Below are 9,828 nucleotides of genomic sequence, written 5' to 3'. Positions count from 1 at the left end.
TCGGCCAATGAAAATGTATGGCAAGCCATATGTGCAAACTGGCATATTCTGAATGTCAACTCGGACGAGCATGACACATTATCACGCCCTATGTTTGCCCGCAGACGGAATAGGAACTTAAAAGATCAGATTGTACATTCTCGCATGACTAACACAAAACGTTTTGTCCAACTGACCTTGGACAACTCTACCCTGCTCCCAGGTAACAACAAATGTTCACATTGCAAGGCGTGTGATAACGCGATAATAACAAAAACATTTGACTATAACTCTCACACCATAACTTTGAAGTCATTTACGAACTGCAAGTCTAACAACATTATCTATCTCCTACTATACCCATGTAAATTGGGGTATGAAGGTGAAACATCAAGGACCTTAGCGACCAGGTTGACCGAACATCGGTCAGCCATTCGCACCAAAAAGACCAGTGCCCCTTTAGTTAAGCACTACATGGAAGCAGGGCACAGTCATGAACAGATAGATTGGCTAATTCTGGAAATGTTTTGCGATAAACCAGGAATAAATACTGAAGAAGTAAGAAAAAGGAGAGAGGTATTTTGGATTTTTACGTTGGACACGTTTCCACCGGGATTAAATCAGGAAACACCCTGGGAACAAGCAATACGTTACAATACGGGCTAAACTTTCAGTCGTTTATATCACCCTATTTACGTCTTTACGTCCATCTATCATATGTCACCGGCATCTCTTCATTGATATATCTAACTTCTATCCGGTAGCCAGATAGCCTCTGTATTCAAGCTGCCAGTTTGTCAGATCACGTTAAATATGTTTTAATGATCGCTATTATCTTCTGCTCTATTCATTATTATATACTGACAATCAGGTAGTCCCTGATATTACCCAGCCATCCAGTTTGATCATGATTAACACTCCAGTGATCGTTATTATCATCCTCTTTCTTTTACCAGTACCGTTCAGAATTCCTTTTTATATGCATATGGGTTCTCTTTCATATCGCTGAGGGTGATATATACCGTCCCAGGTATTTTACCTGCAGTTAATGACTGTTCGTGTTCGCCAGCACGGAATCATTAAAGCATCGGTTGAAATCATAGAGATTAGCCCGGATTGGCCATCTTTTAACACGTGACACACAGGAGGTCTTTATAACGCGGAAGCCGTCTCAGCTTCAGTTAGTCCGCACGTACTATCGAAGCGTGAGGAGGATCACCCTATCTGTTGCACATGCTGCAACTTTAAAGTAAGTTCTATGATTAGCCAGCGTCTAGTTACTGCCTCACACAGATTTTTATCGTTGCATCACTTTATTGTACGGCCTCTACCTCTGATACAGAGTTCCTTAAAACCATCCGCTCAGATGCTCCGCCGCACGCACATATATATCTTAGAGCTCAGTATGCTATCGAGTGTTCCATCGGGTTTTAGCATACTTGAGAGCTCCACTTATGTAGTTCCATTATGGTATGTTTACCACTATAGATTTCGACCCCGCAGTTTCGAACTCTCATACAGCAGGCAGTTTTGCTCGTATTTAATATTTCGCAATGATAAGAGCAAATGATTCGGTTTTATTCCCCTATCGTTTTTCTAATGTTACATTGTATTCCTGCCCAGTCTCAGTACAATTACTAGCCTCATGACAACCTCTTATGATACTGCTTTCATTTCTTTCATTCTCTCAGTAGCAGATTGTTATAGTTATTTTATGTGTCTCTTTTCATCCCCTAGAATTATCTCATCATATACATTGGTTATAAGAATATAATATGTAAGTATCAGAAGCCTCTAATCCTTCATTCGAATCCCTCTCAGCATTAATTGTAAACTTTGCTCAATTCCCTTTAGAGCAATCCTGCACAACTAACTAGGTAGTTAGTTCTTATTTTATTAAACAGTTTTCTTCTCTTTTGCAGTATTCCTCACTATTGACCCAACCCTCTCATTAATCATCATTACATTGAGAACCCTTCCTTTTTATGTGTGAATTACCTACCATTGAGAAACTTAAGCTTGAGGATTTTCTTCGGGTTCTTAGCGAATACCCGCTGGGCCCTTTCAACGATGTTGAATCCGGCTATGATCTCTTTTGTGATTGGGTCACCCGAGCACTTGACTCTTTGATCCCTGCTACGTGGAGTAAAAACCGGTCTTCTGAACCCAGTCCATGGTATGATAGCGCACTATCGCTCTTAAAAAAATCATGTAAACAAGCGGAAAGAGACTGGCGTAAATCCTATGATGTAGAGAAAAAATACTGTATCTCGCTAAAATAAAAATCCACCATAGAGCTATATGTAGAGCTCGTGCGGCTTATTCCTCCCAGGAGTTTAAACGCAGCCCTAATCCTGCGAAGTTGATTTTTAAAGTTCTTAAAGATCTTACCGCTAAAAGAGCCTCAGCAGCTGAGATATGCTCAGTGTCCCATTGTGAAGAGCTTGCCACCTTTTTTTTGGAAAAGGTACATACTATCTATCGTTCTTTTCCTACTATCATCCCTCAGTGTGAGGACCTGAGGCTGAATTCTACTGCTAATGTGGCTTTGGCCACACTTTCTGGAATCTCTGAGGTAGAGTTTGATAGGCTGACGGCCAAAGTTAAATCCGGGTCCTCTGCTGACCCGCTTAGACCTGTGCAGCTCAGAGAATCGGCTGCTTTATGTTTCCCCCCTGTGCGCCAACTTATCAATCTTTCGCTATCCTCAGGGACGGTACCTTCTAAGTGGAAACAAGCCTATGTCACTCCTATCTTGAAGAAACCCGCCTTGGACCCTCTTAAAGTGGAGAATTATCGTCCAATCTCTCTTCTCCCATGGGCCGCCAAGATTGCGGAGGCCCATGTTAATGGAATCTTGACTCAACACCTCCAGACTGCTAATATCCTGGATTCCTCCCAGAATGGATTTCGGGCAGGCCACAGCACGGACACTGCTCTCCTTGCGATGACGGAACATCTGCGCTCCGTGCTTGATGCCGGTCAAACTGCGGCACTGGTGTTACTTGACCTTAGTGCCGCGTTTGACACGGTCTCACACGCTATACTATTGCAGCGACTGGGTGAAGCAGGTGTCTCTGGCGTGGCACTGGAATGGTTCCGGTCACTTTTAGCAGGTCGTTCATTCCGGGTCGCTACACCTCCTTTTGAGTCTAAACCCTATCTCATCGAGCAGGGAGTGCCTCAGGGGTCGGCTCTTAGCCCCACGTTGTTCAATCTCTACGTGCAGCTGCTGGCTGCGGTCGCCAAGCAATGGGGCCTGACTATGGTTTCCTATGCGGACGACACGCAGCTGGCGGTTGCACTTAATGGGGTTTCCAACACTGAGGCACTAAGGTTTAGGGAGGGTTTGTCAGCAGTGGCTGGCTGGATGACGGCCAATTGTTTCAATGCCAAGAAAACGGAGGTCCTTATTGTCGGTAAGCTGAGCAACCTCTGGGGTACTCAGTGGTGGCCCCCAGAGTTGGGTTCAGCCCCTATCCCAGTACCCGAGGTTAAAAATGTGGGTATCTGGTTAGACCCTGCTCTGAGCTTCTGTGGACACACTAAAAAAGTGGCTGCTACTTGCTTTGGTATCCTGCGTGGGCTTAGGCCAGCCCTTAAATTTTTTGACGCCCCCACTAGACAGCTGATAATTCAGGCCACTATACTTTCTCGGCTCGATTATGCGTGTTCGCTTCTGCTGGGGGCCAATCAGGCGGAAGTTACCCAGATGCAGCGCATACAGAACGCTGCGGCCAGAGCCTTGGTGGGCCTACCTAGGTTCTGTTCTGCTAAGGAAACCATTCGGAAACTTCATTGGCTGCCCATGGCTCAAAGGATTGAGTTTAAGACATTATGTCTTTCCTTCAAGATTCTTAAGCTGTCCTCTCCCCCGATTTTAGAGTATCTTCTTACCTCCTATGTCCCCTCCCGCCCTCTGAGGTCATTGGGTCAAAATCTAGCAGTAGTTCCACGGTTCAAACGCTGCAGAGCGGGAGGGCGCTCCTTCCGCTATTTGGCGGCTAGGCTCTGGAACTCATTACCTGCCCACATTCGCTCCCTGGATGATTTGCTTACGTTCAGGAGGGCTATTAAAACCCATCTTTTCCCCTATGGATCTTAATTTTTGTTTTGGACCTTTTTATCATGCCCTTTGCTTCCTCTTTTTTTCTGATCCTCTTCTTTTTCTGTTCTATGTATCCTTCTCTGCTAGTCAGAGCGGCGGGACGCCCCTTTGCTGGGGCAGCTGCGCGCTATAGAAGCATGATTAACATAACAGATGCCCTCATCCGCTGACCTTTATGTCAAGGTACAGATAATCATATGTGCATCACGCAACATTATTACATCTCCATATTACAACCTCTAAAGAAGGCTCTGTGTTTACTTTCCAGTTATGAATGAAGCAGTTCAAAGCAAAGTCCATATCAAACCACTAGGAGACAACTCAGGGCTATCATTCTCAAGATAATAGGGTAACAATCCCATTTCCCTTCCTCCTATTCTTTCTCTTGTTACTATTTATATTGAGCATCCACAAATATTTGCACGGTAGGTCTTAGTTGGGTGTAGATTTCCCTTACATATTTTTGAGGTTGAGGCATTTCTATTATTCACCGAGCACTATAGCCTATCACACTTTTCAACCTTTTTGGAGACACCTTTTAGACTATATCAGTTCTATCTGCTCCTTAACTAACATTATAATCCTTTTTTCTTTTACTGCTGATGCTACTACAGTCCACCGACTAACCCTAGTTAAATGCAAACATACGATAAATAATTCTGCACGCTATTCTAGCGGCCTACTATCGATCATTTTTAAAGGACCCTCTATATAAAACATTGTTTGTTGTTTCAGATTTCACCTCTGTTGGATTGTGGCTTTTCCTGATGAAGGCATCTCTTCAGTGCCGAAACGCGCGTAGAACACAACAGTGAAATGTTATTGTGCCACATTATTTGTTTATCTAAACAAATATCTAACTAAGTTTCTGTACAAGTGTTTGTCTATTTCAATTTTTCTTCAAATGTCTATGTGGATTATATGAGAGTGTGACTGCAGACATGACTGGTATTGTATGATTGAATTTCCTTTTTTACTGAATTGATTATGAATAAAACATTTTTGTACTTTTGTAAATAACCTAGTCGGTCCTTACTTTCTATTTAATTTCCGGTCCTTGTTCATTCATTGGTTTTTATCCTTATGTATATTATTATAATTGTTGTCTTAACCATTTACAGTGATGTTGTCCATTTGGCCAGACCAGTTCCTCAACCAGTCGGTCATATTTTGGTCAAGCAACATAACGGTGGTTGAGTGCATTAATTAACAGGCAGCCAAATGTCAATCAATCAATCAATCATTTAGGATTTATAAAGCGCAGCTAATCACCTAATAGGGTATCCAAGAGCTTGCCAGCCCCGGAGGCTTAGTCGAACAGCCAGGTCTTGAAGGCCATTCGGAATTCTGGAAGTGAGGTGATGGTCCAGCAGTATGTGGGGAGGCTGTTCCAGGTCCTTGCTGCGATGTGGGAGTAGGAACGTCCTCCACTTCTGCTTCGGTAGATGCGGGGAGTATGGGCAAGTGAAAGGGAGGCGGAGCATGGTCTTCTTGATGATTAGTGAAAGTTCAGGCGGTGGCTAATGTACACAGGTCCTTAGTTGTGTAGAGCCTTGTGTGCGTGGGTCAGCAGCTTGAATTGGAATCTCTTCTGTACGGGGAGCCAGTGGAGTTTCCTGAGGTGGGTTGTTTTATGAGTCCGCAGGCGAAAGCTGAGGATGAGTCTGGCTGCGACTTTCTGTATGGTTTGAAGACTCTGTAGAAGGTGTGCGGCGATTCCTACATAGAGGGCATCGCCGTAGTCCAGTCGGCTGGTGATAAGGGCTTGTGTCATAGTGCGTCTTGTGTGTAAGGTAGCTAAAATGATACTCAGATTATTGAAGGAGATTGTGCTACAATGCTTGAAACTTAACGTATTTATAGGGCCAAGCATGTCCCGGGTGTGTTGAACAATGCTGCTGATGCCCTATCTCATTTCAAGATGCAGGTTTTCAGGTCTTACCACCCAGATGTAACGGAAGTTCCGACGCCTTTTCTGGACCATCTGTGGCAACTTGGTGCCCAAGCCTACTGGACCTTGTGGCAGCCACTTAAGCACCCTGGATGAGGCGTGCCTATGAGGTGGCATTCACTGCTTACTGCAGTTTATTGGGAACTGGGGGGGGAGAGGGTGTGGCCTTCATCTTCATCTGTCCTGTCGTTCTTGGGAGCCCTAAGGGATCTGGGCCTCTGTAGCTTGCGTTCGACTCCACATGGCAGTGATTTTCTTTTTCTCTAGAATGCTTGGCCACCTAGATGTAACCAGATTATTCAGAGTGCAGAGGGCCTTGTGGGGTTGGCAGCATTTGCAGGGGACCAAGCCAGATGGCAGTTACCCCATTGATATTGGCAAGCTGGCGGCAATCCTGGGTGTCCTGTGTAATATCTGTAGGTCTGCAGGGGAGGCTCGCCTTTTCAGGGCAGCATTTACGTTATCCTTCTATGGGGCTTTTTAGGGTGGGGGAATTGGTGGTCAAGAACAAAAAAGACATGCAAGGAGGGCTACAGCTGGCCCATGTGCAAATTTTGGATGGTTCTTTGCTTATTACGCTGCTGCGCTCCAAGACAGACCAGGGAGACAGGTGGGACCGCATCATCTTGCACAGGGCACTCGGCAATTCCTGCTGTCCGAAAGGCAACCTCAAATTATTTTTGGCTCATAGGGCTAGTAGGGCAGGGATACTCCTTTTAGTACATGCCAGTGGTTCCCTTTTGACGAGGTTTCAGTTCTCCAAGGTGCTTGGATTGGTGCTCAGGGTTGCGGGATTTGACTCAATGGAGTTCAGTTCTCATTCTTTCAGGATTGGAGCAGCCACTGCGGTGACAGCAATGGGATTCTCTGCGCAGATGGTGTAGAGGATTGGCAGATATTACAAGCATTATGTAAGGTTGCACATGCAGGGTGGGAAGTTTGAAGTACCAAGTTGATTGCTGGATTCCTGTGTTACCCCGGTGCATGCTGAGGGGACAGAGTTGACAGAAGTGTGGGTAATTGGCCATTCTTATGGATAGCAGGTTAAGTATGTTTATTCTGCAGGTAGCTTTGAGGACCGGGCATGCCAGGCAGGCTACCATGTGTCTTTCCATTGGCCAGGAAGGCTACGTTTGGTGTATTTGAGAAATACACATGAATCATGGCTACCCAAGGGGTGCACACCCCCTGGGTCATGGTAGTGCATCTTGGTGGCAACGATTTGGGGCATCTGGCAGGAAGGGATGCTTTGAAGTGTTGATCACAGAAATGGGATGGTTGGCAAAGAAAATCCCCATGTCATTTCTTGGTCCCACATCATCCTGAGGTTATAATGGAGAGGGGGTGAGCCGGTCAGGGCCCTATATCGCTCCATCAAGAGGATTAATAAGAAGGTAGATAAGCTGGTTAGAGCACTCAAATTGCAGATTATCCTGCATGGGTGCATCCAAGGGGAGCGCTTTTTTGTCAGGATGGGGTTCACCTCTCTGAACTGGGTAGTGAGATATTTCTTGAGAATGTCTTTGCGTGGTTGATACATCGGCCACTTTGACATGACCATCTTGGGGGAGGCCAGATAGTAGGTGAACTATTCTGGCCCGTGGCAGGTGAGGTCATGATTGGTGGGGCACTTTGGGTCCCTAGAAGGCATCCTTTTACTTTTACTTGGAATAGGTAGGATAGCAGTCTTACAGGGCCCACCAGGGGGTGCTTGCAGCAAGTCATCTAGAAGCTGTGGAGGGAGGTGTGGGGGCTGCCAACACGCCCTTACGGCCAATCCCTGCACAGGGGCATAGGCGGCAAGCTAGCACAGACCCTTGGGGGTGCCCGAGGTAGGTAACCTGGTGGACAGATGGACCCCTTGCACATGTTTACTCTGGGGAGGAATACCACGGGGTGGGCCTCTCTCCTTAGGGAGGGGCCCTTAAAGGTTGACCAGTCATAATCTCACTTGTAGACTCAACGTTGGATACGCAGGGACAAAGCTAGATATGGTTATGAATGGCTATGTATTAGTCTATGTTAAGGTTAGCCATCCATTAAACATTGTAAATAATACTGCAAGGGGTTTTATGGGATTTCTGCGTATTAATTTTGTTCAGTGATATTGAGTGCATTTTTAATGTGTGTTGTTTTTTGTTATCAGAATAAATATGGCCAGGGGTTTACGACCCCAAACAAAAACTTTTTAAAAATCAGAAGTGTGTTGCATGCTGTCTTTAGCAATGGAGGATAATGGGGGCACTGGGAGATGAACCCGGGGTCCCTTCATGGGAGTGGGCGGGTCTCGGTGATACCTGGCCATAGTGCGTTGTGCTAGGAGGCCTTTGTGTGTGCCAGCGTAGGGGAAGCGAGCAGCAGGATGGCTGTATTTAACACATATGACTCTGCGCTGCTCTCTCCCCCTAACACAATACAGGGCAACAACTTTGGCTGCTTCAATACAATTGAGTAAATTTTCCCTCTAGTGTTTGTCTTTCATCACAATAGTATTAATTTCTGTACAAGCTGTCTGAGAAATACCAGGAAATTGAAGACTCCAACCGCACAACTCATTGGGTGCTCACTAGTTCTTTGGGCTACATTCATGCAGTAGTAAACAAACTTTATTCGCTATCCAAGTACCATCAAATTGCACATGTGCATAAACATTACAAGAGACATTTCATAAAACCAAAAAAATGTTACAGCACAGTTCATTACAAGAGCGGCGGCACCATTCAGAATTTCATTTTCTTTGGACATTATTTATATGCCAAATGGAAGCAGAAATCAGACACAACTATGTGCAAATTGAGCAATGGATACTTAAATAGATATAAAAGATCTTAGAAAACTATCTTCAGCAATATATGTAAAATCAATATTAAAAAGCAAGAGAAACAATAAAAAGAAAGACCTAATCACTTGGGGGCACAGACAATAGTCTACCATGTTTGTACCACGCCGCCTGTAGAAATTTGCTTGTGGCAATGGCTATTACTGGAGTTGTGTCGCGCCTGAGTATTCTAAGGGCCCCTATATATTTTGTGCCCTTCAGATTTTTGCATACTGGAATAATCCATTTACGGCACGAGCTGCGATAGCTTGGGCAGAAGAATATTATGTGAGCCTCATGTTCATCTGCCAAGCCACATGCCGGACACGTACTAGCACCAAGGGACTTGCGCTATTGGCTCTTTGCAGATCTTAAAGGCAAGGTGCCAAGACAAAAATGGTTGGAAAGACTCTTGGCTAGAGGGGAGGATATAAAATTTTAAAATTCCTCATACGAGGGAATGGCTTAATATCTAAAAATCGGTTTGTTAGTTTGCCAATTGAATGGTTATTTAAATGAATATCTCGGATATGGATCCAATAGCTAGATTTTAAAGAGTTAATATCAGTCTTATACAGTCTTTCTGGATAGATCCATAGCCTTGTCAATCCTAACCTCTTGAACCAATATGAGGCAAACTTGACCTAAGGTATTAGTTTAGCACCCCTCACGCCCAACAATTCCACAAGGCAATCTCTAAACTCCTTCAGCTCAGGAGTGACCCATAATCGGATCCAGAAGACAAGTGGTCTAAGGGCGGTCATATCTGTGATTCATTTAAGCCCCAAGTCATAAAACAGAGGAATTAAGGGTGTGCTACTGGGGACAGAGACCAGCCTTCTGACGAATCTATTTTCTGCAGCAGTAAGTTGAGAAACATCTTTGCATCCCCAGGTCTCAGCTCCATATAGAGCTGCCCTTTGAGCTTTGCCGCGATAGACTTCCCGGGCAGGCAATACTGCACGGGAACTT

The 9,828-nt window shown here is 44.9% G+C and overlaps 1 long non-coding RNA gene across 1 annotated transcript; it reads left to right on the top strand.

Annotated features, from left to right (window-relative positions):
- The first annotated feature begins 1,171 nt into the window (after positions 1-1,171).
- LOC146822888 (uncharacterized) lies at positions 1,172-5,020 on the top strand. Its single transcript, XR_014961852.1, has 4 exons — positions 1,172-1,228; positions 1,717-1,756; positions 4,356-4,436; positions 4,823-5,020. It is a non-coding gene; the product is annotated as an uncharacterized LOC146822888 (long non-coding RNA).
- The last annotated feature ends 4,808 nt before the right edge of the window (positions 5,021-9,828 follow it).

This window comes from Triturus cristatus, chromosome 5_2 (genome assembly GCF_964204655.1).
Source record: "Triturus cristatus chromosome 5_2, aTriCri1.1, whole genome shotgun sequence".
Lineage (NCBI taxonomy): Eukaryota > Metazoa > Chordata > Amphibia > Caudata > Salamandridae > Triturus > Triturus cristatus.
Note: the sequence above shows the minus strand (reverse complement) of the source record. Positions and strands in the feature narration are given on the sequence as shown.